The sequence below is a fragment of the Hemitrygon akajei genome, chromosome 2, assembly GCF_048418815.1.
Source record: "Hemitrygon akajei chromosome 2, sHemAka1.3, whole genome shotgun sequence".
NCBI classification, from domain to species: Eukaryota; Metazoa; Chordata; class Chondrichthyes; order Myliobatiformes; family Dasyatidae; genus Hemitrygon; species Hemitrygon akajei.
Window position 1 is genome coordinate 87,726,580 of NC_133125.1, and position 17,794 is coordinate 87,744,373.

Consider the following 17,794-nt stretch of genomic DNA (forward strand, 5'->3'; position numbering starts at 1 on the left):
TGATGGAATAAATAACTAGTTTCACTCCATGGCATAAAATCAATAAATACTTAAACTTCAATTGTTCCTTTTAACTCTTGTTAAAACAAAATAAATACTTAAATATTAATATGCTCAGCTTAACTAATCTATAACCACTGTTAGTAAGTTAATTTCACCGAGTAAATTATCGACTAATCCATTCAGATCCCAGATTCTGGACTGTATTTCTTTCCTCTATAACTACCGGACTCAGCAGAAGCACAAGGGAGCTCAGAAGGTGGAGTGCTGGAGGGACACAGCCGGTCGGGCAGCATCATACCAGTTAGTGATAATAAGTGTGATTCTGACTCCCATTGTTTCATTGGTGCCAAATGCACTGGGGTACAGAGAAAAACTTCGTTTCACCTGCCAGCCATGTGGACCATTACATCATATCGGTACCTAGAGGGAAAAGCATTAGCACAATGCAAAGTGAAGACGCAAGAGGTTCTGCAGCTGCTGGAAATCTGGAGTAATGCACGAAACAATGGAGGAACGCAGCAGATCAGGCAGCTCCTGTGAATTTAGAATTTATTTAAAAAAAAATAATTTTATTTATTTACATCCATCCCACAACGTGACGGTGTCAAAATCTTTCTGTTATGATTCTGTCGCAATATACAGACATGTGAATGTATAAGTCTAATGGCTTTTAGAAAGAAGCTGTCCCGTAGCCTGTTGGTCCTGGCTTTAATTCTGCAGTGCCATTTGCCATTCGGAAGCAGCTGAAACAGTTTATGGTTGGGGTGACTGGTGTCCCCGATGATCTTCCAGGCCTTCGTTCTGCACCTGCTGCTGTAAATGTCCTCAGTGTGGGGAAGTTCACATCGCTGGGCTGTCCGTACCACTCTCTGCAGTGCCCAGTGATCAGGGTCGGTGGTGTTCCCATACCGGGCAGTGTTGCAGCCAGTCAGGATGTTCTCAATGGAGCAAAATGACAAGTCAAAGTTTTGGGGTCGTGTTCCTTCATCAAAAACAGAATGCAGGATAATTGTTACAATTACAAATAAAGAGCAGTTCAGGTAAACAATAAAGTTGAAGGTCGATTGTAAGGTCAAGAGCATATTTTAGTTTATTTTGTAAAGTCTAGTGTATGATTTATGTCCAGTGGCTGTTAGCGAGGGGCTAACGAGCTGCATCTCTTGAGTTGCCCAGTAAAAAGGGATTTCAGTTGTGATACTGATCTCCTAGCATCTTCATTCCAAAGTTCAAAGTAAATCTTTATCTAAGCACATATATAGACCATAGACCATCAGCCATTAGAGCAGGATTAGGCCATTCGGTCCTTCACATCTATTCTGCCATTTGGTCATGGATCACCCAATTCCCTCAACCCCATTCTCCTGCCATCTCCTTGTAACCTGTCATTCCCTGTCTTATCAAGAATATCAAGAATCTATCAGACTCCACTCTAAATGCAGTTAATGACTTGGCCTCCATAGCCGTCCGTGACAATCAATTCCACAGATTCACCACCCTCTGGTTAAAGAAATTCCTCCTCATCCCCTTTCTAAGTGGACGTCCATCTATTCTGAGGTTGTGCCCTCTGGTCCTAGACTCCCCCATCATAGGAAACATTCTCTTCATATCCATTCTATCTGGGCCTTTCACCACTCAATAGATTTCAATGAAATTTCCCCCCCCCCTCCAACTCTTCTAAGTTCCAGTGATTATATGCCCAGAGCCATCTAACACTCCTCATATGATAAGCCTTTTAATCTTGGGATCATTTTCATGAATATCATTTGAGCCCTCTACAATGACAGCACATGCTTTCTTAAATAAGGAGCCCAAAACTGCTCGTAAGGTCAAGGTCAAATCACTTTTATTGTCATTTTTACCATAACTGCTGGTACAGTACATAGTAAAAATGAGACAACGTTTTTTCAGGACCATGGTGTTACATGACACAGTACAAAAACTAGACTGAACTACGTAAAAAACAACACAGGAAAAAAACTACGCTAGACTACAGACCTACCCAGGACTGCATAAAGTGCACAAAACAGTGCAGGTATTACAAGAAATAATAAACAAGGCAATAGGGCAGTAAGGTATCAGTCCAGGCTCTGGGTATTGAGGAGTCTGATAGCTTGGGGGAAGAAACTGTTACATAGTCTGGTCGTGAGAGCCCGAATGCTTCGGTGCCTTTTCCCAGACGGCAGGAGGGAAAAGGGTTTATATGAGGGGTGCATGGGGTCCTTCATAATGCTGTTTGCTTTGCGGATGCAGCGTGTAGTGTAAATATCCATAATGGTGGGAAGAGAGACCCCGATGATCTTCTCAGCTGACCTCACTATCCACTGCAGGGTCTTACGATCTGAGATGGTGCAATTTCCAAACCAGGCAGTGATGCAGCTGCTCAGGATACTCTCAATACAACCCTTGTAGAATGTGATGAGGATGAGGGGTGGGAGATGGACTTTCCTCAGCCTTCGCAAAAAGTAGAGACGCTGCTGGGCTTTCTTTGCTATGGAGCTGGTGTTGAGGGACCAGGTGAGACTCTCCACCAGGTGAACACCAAGAAATTTGGTGCTCTTAACCAAGGAGTCATCGATGTTCAGCGGGGAGTGGTTGCTGTGTGCCCTCCTGAAGTCAACAACCATCTCTTTTGTTTTGTTCACATTCAGAGACAGGTTGTTGGCTCTGCACCAGTCCATTAGCCGCTGCACCTCCTCTCTGTAAGCTGACTCGTTGTTCTTACTGTTGAGACCCACCATGGTCGTGTCATCGGCGAACTTGATGATATGTTTCGAGCTGTGTGTTGCAGCACAGTCGTGGGTCAGCAGAGTGAACAGCAGTGGACTGAGCACACAGCTCTGGGGAGCCCCCGTGCTCAGTGTGATGGTGTTGGAGATGCTGCTCCCAATCCAGACTGACTGAGGTCTCCCAGTCAGGAAGTCTAGGATCCAGTTGCAGAAGGAGGTGTTCAGGCCCAGTAGGGTCAGCTTTCCAATCAGTTTCTGAGGGATGATTGTGTTGAATGCTGAACTGAAGTCTATGAACAGCATTCGAACGTACGAGTCTTTTTTGTCCAGGTGGGTTAGGGCCAGGTGGAGGGTGATGGCAATGGCGTCATCTGTTGAGCGGTTGGGATAGTACGCAAACTGCAGGGGGTCCAGTGAGGGGGGCAGCAGGGTCTTGATATGCCTCATAATAGCCTCTCGAAACACTTCATGATGATGGATGTGAGTGCAACAGGACAGTAGTCATTGAGGCAGGACACTGAAGACTTCTTCGGCACAGGGACGATGGTGGCGGCCTTGAAGCACGTTGGAAAGATGGCGCTGCTCAGGGAGATGTTGAAGATGTCAGTGAGAACATCTGCTAGCTGGTCTGCACATCCTCTGAGCACTCTACCAGGGATGTTGTCTGGTCCAGCAGCCTTCTGTGGGTTGACCCTGCAGGGTTCTTCTCACATCAGCCACGGTAATATTCCAATTGAGGTCTCGCCAATACCTTATAAAGCCTCAGCACGACATCCTTGCTGTCATATTCTAGTCCTCTTGAAATGAATACTAACATTGCATTTACCTTCCTCATTACTGACTCAACCTTTAGGGAATCCTGCACGCAGACCATCTCCATATCGAACACTACCCTGAGCTATACTTTCTTGCAGTAAATCAAAGAAATACAACAGAATCAATGAAAAACTACCCAAACACAAAGGCAGTCAAACAACTAATCTGTAAATACAGGGGCGGGGGGGGGGAGGGAAATTAATTAAATAAATAAATAATGCTGGAAACAAGAGTTGAAGAATCTTTGATGGTGAGGTTGTGGAATCAGTTCGATGTTGAGATTAGTGAAGTTAACCCCATTGGTTCAAGGGCCTGATGGCTGAGGGGTAATAACTGTTCCTGAGCCTGGTGATCTGGGTCCTGAGGCTCCTGTACCTTCTTCCTGATGGCAGCAGCACAAAGAGAGCATGCCCTGGGTGGTGGGGGTCCCTGATGATGGATGCTGCTTTCCTGCGACAGCATTGTGCTCAATGATGGGATGGGTTTTCATGTGATGGACTGGGCTGTTTCCGGCACTTTCTGTAGGCTTCAATCACAAACAACAGAAAACCTGCAGATGCTGGAAATCCGAGCAACACACACAAAATGCTTTAGGAACTCAACAGGCCAGGCAGCATCTATGGAAAAAAGAACCGTTGACGTTTTGGGCCCAGACCCTTCATCAGGACTGGAGAGAAAAGATGAGGAGTAGAGTTAGATGGTGGGAGGAGGACAGGGAGAAACACAAGGTGATAGCTGAAACCGGGAGGGGCAGGGGTGAAGTAAAGAAATGGCAAGCTGATTGGTGAATGAGATACAGGGCTGGAGAAGGGGGAATCTAATAGGAGAGGACAGAAGGCCATGGAAGAAAGATAAGGGGGAGGAGCACCAGAAGGAGGCGATGGGCAGGTAAGGAGAAAAGGTGAGAGAGGGAAAAGGAAATGGGGAATGGTGAAGGAGGAGTTACTGGAAGTTCGAGAAATTGATGTTCATGCCATCAGTTTGGAAGCTAAGGTGTTGCTCCTCCAACCTGAGTGTGGCCTCATCACAACAGTAGAGGAGGCCATGAATGGACATATTGGAATGGGAAGGAAAGTGGAATTAAAATGGGTGACCACTGGGAAATCCCTCTTTTTCTGGCAGATGGGGTGTAGGTGCTTGACGAAGCGGTCACCCAATCTACCTCAGGTCTCTTTGCTATACAGTGCTTATAAAAGTATTCACCATCCACCCCCCCCCCCAGAACGTTTCATGTTTTATTGTTTTACAACATTGAATCATAGGGGATTTAATTTTCCTTTTTTGACACTAATCAACAGAAAAAGATTCTTTTGTGTTGAAGTGAAATAGATCTCTACAAAGTGATCTAAATGAATTACAAATATAAAACACAAAATAATTGATTGCTTATGTATTCACCCCTTCCCCCTTTAATATGACTCACCAAATCATCACTGGTGCAGCCAATTGGTTTTAGAAGTCACATAATTAGTTAAACAGAGATCACTGTGTGCAGTCAAGGTGTTTCAATTGATTGTAGTAAATTACACCTGTATCTGGAAGGACCAACTGCTGGTGAGTCAGTATCCTGGTAAAACTACACCATGAAGACAGAAGAACACTTCAAATAACTCTACAAAAGGTTGTTGAAAAGCACAAGTCAGAAGATGGATACAAGAACATTTCCAAGTCACTGAATATCCCTAGGAGTACAGTTAAGTCAATCATCAAGAAATGGAAGGAATATGGCACAGCTGTAAATCTGCCTAGAGCACGCCATCCTCAAAAACTGAGTGGCTGTGCAAAAGGAGACTAGTGAGGGAAGCCACCAAGAGACCAATGACAACTCTGGAGGAGTTACAAGCTTCAGTGGCTGAGATGGGAGAGACTGCACATACAACAACTGTTGCCCGGGTGCTTCAGCAGCTTTATGGGAGGGTGGCAAAGAGAAAAAAAATCACATGAAATTTTGGGTAGAGTTTGCCAAAAGGCATGTGGGAGACTATGAAGTTAGTCTATGGTCTGATGAAATCAAAATTAAGCTTTTCAGCCATCAGACTAAACATTATGTTCAGTGTAAGCCAAGCACTACACATCATCAAAAACACTTCTCTCAATTCCTCCACCTCTGCTGCATCTGCTCTCAGGATGAGGCTTTTCATTCCAGAGTGAAGGAGATGTTTTCCTTCTTCAAAGAAAGGGCCTTCCCTCCCTCCATCATCAATTCTGCCCTCAACCACATCTCTTCCATTTCATGCACGTCTGCTCTCACCTTATCCTCTCGCCACCCTACCAGGGATAGGGTTCCTCTTGTCTTCACCTACCACCCTACCAGCCTCCATGTCCAGTACATCTCCAAAACTTCCACCATCTCCAACGGGATCCCACCACCAAGCACATCTTTCCCTCCCCCCCACTCTGTTTTCCGCAGGGATTGCTCCCTATGCAACTCCCTTGTCCGCTCGTTCCCTCCCCACTGATCTCCCTCCTGGTACTTATCCTTGTAAGTGGAATAAGTGCTACACCTGCCCTTACACCTCTTTCCTCACCACCATCCAGGGCTCCAAACAGTCCCTCCAGGTGAAGTGACACTTCACCTGTGAGTCTTTTGGGGTCATATACTGTGTCCGGTGCTCTGAGTGTGGCCTCTTGTATATCGGTGAGACCCGACACTAATTGGGAGATCACTTTGCCAAGCACCATCAGAAAAAGTGGTATCTCCCAGTGGCCACCCATGTTAATTCCACTTCCCATTCCCATTCCAATATTTCTATCCATGACTCCTTTACGGCTGCAATGAGGCCACACTCAGGTTGGAGGATCAACATCTTGTATTCTGTCTGGGTAGCCTCCAACCTGATGGCATGACCATTGATTTCTCAAACTTCCAATAATGCCCCCTCCCCCTTCACCATTCCCGATTCCTGTTTCCCTCTCTCACCTTATCGCCATACCTGCCCATCACCTCCCTCTGGTGCCCTTTTCTTTCTTCCATGTCCTTCCATTCTCTCCTATCAGATTCTCCCTTCCCAGCCCTGTATTGCTTTCACCAATCAACTTCCCAGCTCTTTACTCCATCCCTCCCATACCAGGTTTCACCTATCACAGGGGTGGGCAAACTTTTTGACTTGTGGGCCACAAAGGGTTCTAAAATTTGACAGGGGGGCCGGACCAGGAGCAGATGGACGGAGTGTTTTGGTAATACACCTCATAAGAGAAAATAAAATATCATGGGATATGTAGAAAACATGTGCTTTAATTTCAATTGAAAATGAACAAATGCATTACAACAAAATATCTGTCTTTGAAGTCCCATGGTATTTAGCTATTTATTGAAATGACTTTTAAAATACTGAAAATTAAATGAATAAAATACAGCTTTTTTTAATAGTAACAGTTATTATTTTAAAGCACTGAAAATTCTGTTACCCTTCAAGATATTATCATCATCACTCTCCTCCTGACTGTCTTTATTTCAAAAACGGTAGGAGATGCAGGTCTACTTGTCCTGCTCCTTCTTATTCAATTGTCCCCTGTGCCAAAACTCAACATCGACCAGCAGAAGGACAGAACAGTGACAGCGCGCCAGTATGCGGAGCGCGTTATTTGATCTGGAGCGCATTTTTTATTTTGAGAACGTACGTGCACCTGCGCACTATTCATGTCCATCACTTAACAGAAATGACATGTAACATGTAAGGCTTATTGAAAAAAATATTTTCAAATGCATTTTTTACATAACACAACGAAGAAACTTATTTTTAATTTCAGTGGGAACAGTGTTGTTGGTCTCCCTTTTTAGCCAGCGCATCAAAGTCTGGATTTAGTTTTGTTGTGGCGATTCTCAGGATGGATCTGAGGTGTTAACAAGGTTTATTAATATAATTTCATCAAGTTCTGCGGGCCGGATTAAAAAGATTAACGGGCTGCATATGGCCCGCGGGCCGTAGTTTGCCCATGCCTGACCTATCACGTTGTGTTTCTCTCTCTCTCCCCCCCCCCCCCCCCACCTTTTAACTCTACTCCTCAGTTTTTTTTCTCCAGTCCCCCCACAAGGTCTCAGCCCAAAACTTTGACTGTTTACTCTTTTCCTCGATGCTGCCTGGCCTGCTGAGTTCCTCCAGCATTTTGCATGTGTTGTTTTTAGTAGGCTTTTCCATTCTTGGGCATTGAGCATGATGCAGAATGAAGTGACAATGTTAGGGACGGCTGGATGGTGAGTGGATCTGCTGGTGAGGGTGGTAGTTCTATTTCTCGGTGCTGCAGAGGAGGGAGGAGTATTCAGAGAGATAGCACAATAGCATAAGGGTGGCAAAGTAACATAGCACTTATCATAAAGTTATTTCAGTGCCAGGATCCACTGTTGTCTGGAAGGAGTTTGTGCGATTTCCCTGTGACCATTGGTTGCTCTGGTTTTCTCCCACAGTCCAAAGACACATACAGTTTAGCAGATTGATTGTTCACGTTGGTAGCACGGGCTCGTTCCCATGCTGTATCTCTGAATAAAGCATCAGCTGGAAACTGTGCTACACCCTTTAGATATCGAAAGGATTGACAATAGAAGAGTTTATAGCACAAGCATTCATGCGCTCGAACAAGTCAATATCTACCCCACCATGCGCCACTGAGCAAAAGAAGAACAGCAATTGTAAGAATGGTTAGTCGCTTGAAGTTCATCTTAATTACCTTGGGGAGGAGATAAGAATTCTATCCTAGCAGCCTTAGCTCTGATTCATCCTTTCTGTCCTGGAAATTGTTAGGCTTGAGTAAAGTCCCTCCCGCATAGAAGGAGCAGATCTGATCCATCAGATATCTGACCGAGACCATCTCTGGATCCATGTCCAACCACCCAAGTTTCCACAAAGAAGTAAGACATTAAGTTCATGAAGAAGATAACAGATTAAAAGGATTCATGGTAAATTACATGCCTGATTAAGCATTGATTAAAGAATTAGTAAACAGAACCAGGGAGATTTGAATCAAACTTTAGAGCCGATAAATTTCTAAAGAGGTTTGTTAATCTATAGTTAGCTAATGTAACATGACACAAGAGGGAGATTCACGAAGTTCGAAGTGTGGGATTGGATGACCAGAAGAAGAGAAATTAAAGGATCTTGGACAAGTTAATTGGATGGTAAAGTTGTGCCAGTGATGTAATGTAGAAATACAAGGCAAAGATTACTGGAACAGAAGGTATAAATTATGTGTACACTGTCCTTGGGGACTTGTTGGCCCATGTAGAATGTGGTTAGATAATCAGGCTTGCAAGTGTTGTGTCAGGCTATTGTTCTCAATGTTAATTGGAGTAAATATGTGCCCCATGAGAGATCTGATTACAACTCAAACAAGGTTACTTTAACCTCCATTACACCACATTCTATATCCTGAAGTGGTGTGTTAGCCATGCAGAGGAGAAAGAAATGGAACCTAATGCTCCTCTGAATTGCTTTCATGTGGCACCTTATCAGATTTCTCAGAGCTACTTTAAAGTATTCTGAGGAGCATTAGCTACTGTTACATCATGGGCATCGGACGCCCTACGGTCTGTTCCGAGAAGTGATTTGGGAGAGGGTCTCTAAGTGGACGGAGTAAACAATTCACTGAGTGCTTAAAGCCTCCCTGAAGACATTCAAAGTCTCCTGCTCACAGGCTGCTCTAAGAGGCATACAACAGTCAGGATGATATTAGAGTCTAGAAGCTGTGGGAGCTCCCAGAGACACTAGCTGAGTGTTGAAAGGACTACATCAGCTCACAAACTATGAGCTCTCCCATCCGGACACATCCTGCCCATTTGTGGAACATAGAAATGATAAAAGAGATGCTACCAAGCTCCCCCAGCATTTTGTGCCTGTTACCCTGGGTTTGCCACAGAATCTCTCGTGTTTGTTAAAGATACAATATTTCCGTTATTTGTTACATGTGTATTGAAACATCAAACATACAGTGAGATGTGTTGTTTGCATCGAAGATTGTAAACACAAGTGATTCTGCAGATGCTGGGAAACACACCAAGTGCTGAAGAGCTCAGCAGGCCAGGTTGCGTCTAGGGAGAGGAGCAGAGAGCTGGTGTTTCGAGCCGAGACAGTTCATCAGAACTCACCAGTGAGAATTGTGCTGGGGCAGCCACTCGCTTCTGGCGCTGACATGACATACCCACAGCCCCCTAACCCTGACCTGTACGTCTTTGAACTGTGGGAGGAAACCGGAGCACCCGGCGGAAACCCACAGGGTCACTAGGAGAACGTACAGTCTACTTACAGACAGCAGCAGGAATCGAGGCCTGGTTGGTGATCGCCAGTGCTGCAAAGCATTTGCACTAATTCGTGCCACCCACAGCATTGAGCGCACCACAGGAACAGGCACCTCAGCCCTTGATGTCTATGCCAATCAAAGCTAATCCCCTCTCAAGCCAAGTCAAGTCACTTCTTATTGTCATTTCGACCATAACTGCTGGTACAGTACATAGTAAAAACAAGACAACGTTTTCAGCACCATGGTGTTACATGATACAGTACAAAAACTAGACTGAACTACATAAAAACAACACAGAAAAAAACTACACTAGACTACAGACCTACCCAGGACTGCATGAAGTGCACAAAACAGTGCAGGCATTACAATAAATAATGAACAAGACAATAGGCGCAGTAGAAGGCAGTAAGTTGGTGTCAGTCCAGACTCTGGGTATTGAGGAGTCTGATAGCTTGGGGGAAGAAACTGTTACATAGTCTGGTCGTGGGAGCCCGAATGCTTCAGTGCCTTTTCCCAGACGGCAGGAGGGAGAAGAGATTGTATGACGGGTGCGTGGGTCCTTCATCATGCTGTTTGCTTTGCAGATGCACACAATGATCTTTATCCCCCATTCCCTGCCTGTCCATGCCCATGTCTAAATACCTCTTAAATGTCACCGCTGTAGCTTCTTCTCAGGCACCTGTCACCCATCTCAGGCACCTGTCACCCTCCATGTAAAGACACATCCTGCACATCGCCTTTGGCTTCGAGTGTTCCGCCTCTCCGTTCAAACCTCTCGCATTTCATATCTCCACGCTGGAAAAAAGACAATGAACACGTAACCTCTCTGTGCAGAGACAGCAAGGTTGGCGATGTTGTGGAGAGTGTGGAGGGTTGTCACGGGTTACCACGGGCCTTTGATGGTACACCTGGCTGAGAAGTGGCAGGCAGAGCTCATTCTGGAAAAGTGTGAAGTGATGCACTTTGGAAGGGAGAGTGTCAGGATAGTGGTGGGAATAAGCAGTTGACATTTCGGGCTGAGATGTTTCATCAGGATTGGACAGCAAGGGGGAAGAAGTCAGAATTAGAAGGTGGGGGAGAGGAAGGAGGGCCGACTGGGAGGGGATAGGTGAAGCCAGGTGAGGGGAATGGTGTGTGAGTGGGGAACAGATAATGAAGTAAGAAGCTGGGAGGTGATAGGTGGAACAGGTAAAAGGCTGAAGAAGAAGTAATCTAATAGGAGAAGGCACTATTTCCCTCCATAGACGCTGCCTGACCTGCTGGGTTCCTTCAGCATTTTACGTGTGTTGCTCTGGATTTACAGCATCTGCAGAATAATTTGTGTCCACAACAGCAGAAATGTGTACCATATAGGGCGTACTGCAGCAACCCACGGAGATTCCTTAGTCAGCAACTTCCACCTCCACCAACTAGAAAGACAAGGGCACCACCACCCGAAAGCTGCACTCCAAGTCACACACCATCCTGACTTGGAAAAGCTGTCCCCTCACCAAAGTCCTGGGGCACTCTCCCGAGCAGTACTGCGGGTGCACTTGATAAAGCAGCTCATCTCAAAGGCACTGAGGCATGGGTAACTAAAAAGATTATTTGTCACATGTACATCGAAACTGACAGTGAAATGTGTCATTTGCATCAAATCAAATCAGCGGGGATTATAACAGGGCAGCCTGCAAGTGTCGCAAGACTTCCGGTGCCAACATTGCATGCCCACAACTCCCTAACCCTCACCAGCATGTCTTTTGGAATGTGTGAGGAACTGGAGAACCCAGAGGAAGCCCAAACAGATTCCGTACAGACAGCTTGCTCAGCTACAAATCCTACATCCCTCCGATGCATATTTTAAAAACTTCTACCTGCTTCCCCGCTTCACCTGGCAGAGTGTTTCTAGGTCCTAGCATTCTCTGTAAAAAAAATCACCTTTGTTGCCTCCACGAAAACCTAATCAAATCGGCAAGACAGGAGCTGCCCCCACAGAAGGCCAAGCTGACTAATCCTAAAGGTCTATGCTTTCTCCAGATGCAAGCAGAACCTATTCCTAAATATATTCTCTAATAATTTTTCTAGCACAGATGTAAGGCTCACCTACAATTCCTAGGTTTGTTTCCATTGTGCTTGGCCATTCTCCAATTCTCTGGGACCTCACCTGTGTCTAAAGAGGATACAAATATCTCAGTCTAGGCCACAGCCATCTTGAGTCTTGCCTCTCTCAATAACCTACTGTGTACTGTATGTGTAAGTTTTTTAGTATTTTTTTAGTTCTTTTAACTTCAGAAGTTACATGAAGTCTTTAGTACTCTGAATAGAGTGGATTCCAGTTAATTGGGGCACATCAGCACCAGTACATTTTAGCCCAATGAAGTGGCTGAAGTTCCATGGAAATGTTAAAAGATATAAAAAAGACAAACTGCTGCTTAACTGAGTAACAAATTATGTATTTAAATAAAGTACAGAACAAATTAGAACACTACCAATTCTACTACAGTATTATAACAGTGTACCAGTTCCCCATAGTTATTGACAGAGGAATGTATCTGTCGTGTTCTTTTGACTGAGTGTAAACAAACAAAATCAGCACAGGCAGCTAGTGCAGATAATGAACTGTCTTTATTCAATGCTTTTGACGATTGCATCCTCCAAATCTCCATCTTCATTGCAACATCCAAGCTAGTTGTCAATATCTTCATAGTTCCTGACTTGTTGGTGTAGTGAAATGATCTCATTTTTCACTCACGAGCGTTTCTGGCATCTCCAAGCCTGAATGCTTGAAACCGCGATGAATGAAATGGTTCTGAATTGCTTTAACACTCATCTCTTGACAGCTATCAGTGATGAAAATCACTGTTTTTTGAACACAAACAAACACAACTGACACTATTTGAAAGCTGTTCACTCTGAGCATAGTGTAGTATCTAACAGCCACATTTCCGGTAAGATGGCGATGCGTGGGAACACAGCGGCTTCTCGGGGGCCAACCAAAGGTGCTTTTTTCTTTGTAAAATGTGTTTTTTACAATACAAAGACATTCTGTGCTGTAGGGCTACTCCATCACTGAGCTGCTCATTGATTGGGGTAGCTGAACTGGTGTTGGCGGCGGAGCTGGCTGATGTGCCGAGGGAGCCCGTTGGGATATCACAGGAGCCGGGGATATCGAAGGAGCCAGACAGGATATCACAGGAGCCAGCCGGTGTTTCAGAGGAGCCAGACAGGATTCACAGGAGCCAGCCGGTGTTTCAGAGGAGCCAGAAAGGATTCAGAGGAGCCAGACAGGATTCACAGGAGCCAGCCGGTGTTTCAGAGGAGCCAGACAGGATATCACAGGAGCCAGCCGGTGTTTCAGAGGAGCCAGAAAGGTTTCAGAGGAGCCAGACAGGATATCACAGGAGCCAGCCAGTGTTTCAGAGGAGCCAGACAGGATTCACAGGAGCCAGCCGGTGTTTCAGAGGAGCCAGAAAGGATTCAGAGGAGCCAGACAGGATTCACAGGAGCCAGCCGGTGTTTCAGAGGAGCCAGAAAGGATTCAGAGGAGCCAGACAGGATTCACAGGAGCCAGCCGGTGTTTCAGAGGAGCCAGACAGGATATCACAGGAGCCAGCCGGTGTTTCAGAGGAGCCAGACAGGATTCACAGGAGCCAGCCGGTGTTTCAGAGGAGCCAGACAGGATTCACAGGAGCCAGCCGGTGTTTCAGAGTAGCCAGACAGGATTCACAGGAGCCAGACAGGATATCACAGGAGCCAGCCGGTGTTTCAGAGGAGCCAGACAGGATTCACAGGAGCCAGCCGGTGTTTCAGAGGAGCCAGACAGGATTCAGAGGAGCCAGACAGGATTCACAGGAGCCAGCCGGTGTTTCAGAGGAGCCAGACAGGATTCACAGGAGCCAGCCGGTGTTTCAGAGGAGCCAGACAGGATTCAGAGGAGCCAGACAGGATATCACAGGAGCCAGCCGGTGTTTCAGAAGAGCCAGACAGGATTCACAGGAGCCAGCCGGTGTTTCAGAGGAGCCAGACAGGATTCACAGGAGCCAGCCGGTGTTTCAGAGGAGCCAGACAGGATTCAGAGGAGCCAGACAGGATATCACAGGAGCCAGCCGGTGTTTCAGAGGAGCCAGAAAGGATTCAGAGGAGCCAGCCGGTGTTTCAGAGGAGCCAGACAGGATTCACAGGAGCCAGCCGGTGTTTCAGAGGAGCCAGACAGGATATCACAGGAGCCAGCCGGTGTTTCAGAGGAGCCAGACAGGATTCACAGGAGCCTGCCGGTGTTTCAGAGGAGCCAGCCGGTGTTTCACAGGAGCCAGACAGGATTCACAGGAACCAGACAGGATTCACAGGAGCCTGCCGGTGTTTCAGAGGAGCCAGACAGGATTCACAGGAGCCAGCCAGTGTTTCAGAGGAGCCAGACAGGATTCACAGGAGCCAGAAAGGATTCAGAGGAACCAGACAGGATTCACAGGAGCCTGCCGGTGTTTCAGAGGAGCCAGCCGGTGTTTCACAGGAGCCAGACAGGATTCACAGGAACCAGACAGGATTCACAGGAGCCTGCCGGTGTTTCAGAGGAGCCAGACAGGATTCACAGGAGCCAGTCGGTGTTTCAGAGGAGCCAGACAGGATTCACAGGAGCCAGACAGGATATCACAGGAGCCAGCCGGTGTTTCAGAGGAGCCAGACAGGATTCACAGGAGCCAGACAGGATATCACAGGAGCCAGCCGGTGTTTCAGAAGAGCCAGGCAGGATTCACAGGAGCCAGCCGGTGTTTCAGAGGAGCCAGACAGGATTCACAGGAGCCAGCCGGTGTTTCAGAGGAGCCAGAAAGGATTCAGAGGAGCCAGCCGGTGTTTCAGAGGAGCCAGACAGGATTCACAGGAGCCAGCCGGTGTTTCAGAGGAGCCAGACAAGATATCACAGGAGCCAGCCGGTGTTTCAGAGGAGCCAGAAAGGATTCAGAGGAGCCAGCCGGTGTTTCAGAGGAGCCAGACAGGATTCACAGGAGCCTGCCGGTGTTTCAGAGGAGCCAGACAGGATTCACAGGAGCCAGACAGGATATCACAGGAGCCAGCCGGTGTTTCAGAAGAGCCAGACAGGATTCACAGGAGCCAGCCGGTGTTTCAGAGGAGCCAGAGAGGATTCACAGGAGCCAGCCGGTGTTTCAGAGGAGCCAGACAGGATTCACAGGAGCCAGACAGGATATCACAGGAGCCAGCCGGTGTTTCAGAAGAGCCAGACAGGATTCACAGGAGCCTGCCGGTGTTTCAGAGGAGCCAGAAAGGATTCACAGGAGCCTGCCGGTGTTTCAGAGGAGCCAGAAAGGATTCAGAGGAGCCAGACAGGATTCAGAGGAGCCAGACAGGATTCACAGGGCCTGCCGGTGTTTCAGAGGAGCCAGAAAGGATTCAGAGGAGCCAGACAGGATATCACAGGAGCCAGCCGGTGTTTCAGAGGAGCCAGACAGGATTCACAGGAGCCTGCCGGTGTTTCAGAGGAGCCAGAAAGGATTCAGAGGAACCAGACAGGATTCACAGGAGCCTGCCGGTGTTTCAGAGGAGCCAGCCGGTGTTTCACAGGAGCCAGACAGGATTCACAGGAACCAGACAGGATTCACAGGAGCCAGCCGGTGTTTCAGAGGAGCCAGCCGGTGTTTCACAGGAGCCAGACAGGATTCACAGGAACCAGAAAGGATTCACAGGAGCCTGCCGGTGTTTCAGAAGAGCCAGACAGGATTCACAGGAGCCAGCCGGTGTTTCAGAGGAGCCAGACAGGATTCACAGGAGCCAGACAGGATATCACAGGAGCCAGCCGGTGTTTCAGAAGAGCCAGGCAGGATTCACAGGAGCCAGCCGGTGTTTCAGAGGAGCCAGACAGGATTCACAGGAGCCTGCCGGTGTTTCAGAGGAGCCAGACAGGATTCACAGGAGCCAGCCGGTGTTTCAGAGGAGCAAGACAAGATATCACAGGAGCCAGCCGGTGTTTCAGAGGAGCCAGCCGGTGTTTCAGAGGAGCCAGACAGGATATCACAGGAGCCAGCCGGTGTTTCAGAAGAGCCAGACAGGATTCACAGGAGCCAGCCGGTGTTTCAGAGGAGCCAGACAGGATTCACAGGAGCCAGCCGGTGTTTCAGAGGAGCCAGACAGGATTCACAGGAGCCAGACAGGATATCACAGGAGCCAGCCGGTGTTTCAGAAGAGCCAGACAGGATTCACAGGAGCCTGCCGGTGTTTCAGAGGAGCCAGAAAGGATTCACAGGAGCCTGCTGGTGTTTCAGAGGAGCCAGAAAGGATTCAGAGGAGCCAGACAGGATTCAGAGGAGCCAGACAGGATTCACAGGAGCCTGCCGGTGTTTCAGAGGAGCCAGAAAGGATTCAGAGGAACCAGACAGGATTCACAGGAGCCTGCCGGTGTTTCAGAGGAGCCAGCCGGTGTTTCACAGGAGCCAGACAGGATTCACAGGAACCAGACAGGATTCACAGGAGCCAGCCGGTGTTTCAGAGGAGCCAGCCGGTGTTTCACAGGAGCCAGACAGGATTCACAGGAACCAGAAAGGATTCACAGGAGCCTGCCGGTGTTTCAGAGGAGCCAGACAGGATTCACATGAGCCAGCCGGTGTTTCAGAGGAGCCAGACAGGATTCACAGGAGCCAGACAGGATATCACAGGAGCCAGCCGGTGTTTCAGAAGAGCCAGGCAGGATTCACAGGAGCCAGCCGGTGTTTCAGAGGAGCCAGACAGGATTCACAGGAGCCAGCCGGTGTTTCAGAGGAGCCAGACAGGATTCACAGGAGCCAGCCGGTGTTTCAGAGCAGCCAGACAGGATTCACAGGAGCCAGCCGGTGTTTCAGAGGAGCCAGAAAGGATTCAGAGGAGCCAGCCGGTGTTTCAGAGGAGCCAGACAGGATTCACAGGAGCCAGCCGGTGTTTCAGAGGAGCCAGACAGGATTCACAGGAGCCAGACAGGATATCACAGGAGCCAGCCGGTGTTTCAGAAGAGCCAGGCAGGATTCACAGGAGCCAGCCGGTGTTTCAGAGGAGCCAGACAGGATTCACAGGAGCCAGCCGGTGTTTCAGAGGAGCCAGACAGGATTCACAGGAGCCAGCCGGTGTTTCAGAGGAGCCAGACAGGATTCACAGGAGCCAGCCGGTGTTTCAGAGGAGCCAGAAAGGTTTCAGAGGAGCCAGCCGGTGTTTCAGAGGAGCCAGAAAGGTTTCAGAGGAGCTAGCCGGTGTTTCAGAGGAACTGACTAGGCTGTGGATCTCATTGCTGCCCACTGCTGGGAAGCATCAGAGTTGGTGCAGTATAACTATGGGAGATTGTCTCGGACATTTCACTTACAATCATGGGACTCTGTTGGAGAGTGATAATGTGAGCTCCTGATACGCTTGTCTGGTGAAGGGACGGACGACATGGGAGCTGTGTAGCCTCGGTTATAGTGAGACATAGGCCTCAAGCCTCAGGTTTGCCTGCTGCTGCAGACCAGGTGCAAAAGCACTACAGTGTGACTGAGCTCGACTGGGGTCTGGCTTCACCTATTGGTGCTGCCCACCTAGCAGTGGAATTACAGGCTGACGCTAGTTAGGAAAACCTAAAGAGACCTGGTCACCTCACTAAAGGGAGAATGTGGAAGATTTAGAGAGGATTATTTACCCAGATGCCATCTGGATTAGGAAGCATTCCCGTGGAAATGACGGATGCAGGTTTGAGTGTAACATTTAGGAGAGGTGGATGGGAGGGGTGTGCAGGTCACTGGAATTGGTCAGTATAAACCAGATGGGCCTGTTTTGGTGTTGTAGTGCCCAACCCTGCACCCTGGAAACCTTCCAAGGCCAAATCCATGGTCTCACGAGACTAACGGATGCCTATAATATATAAGTGCTGTATGACTCTGTGTCTCATGAGCTTTCCTCTTTGGAGCGAAGGTGAATAAGAGACTACTTGACAGAGGTGTGTAGGTTTTGAGAGGCAGGGATACACTCAGCCCATGTCTTTTCCCCAGGGCAGTAAGGCCTGTACCAGAGGACAAACTCATGAGCAG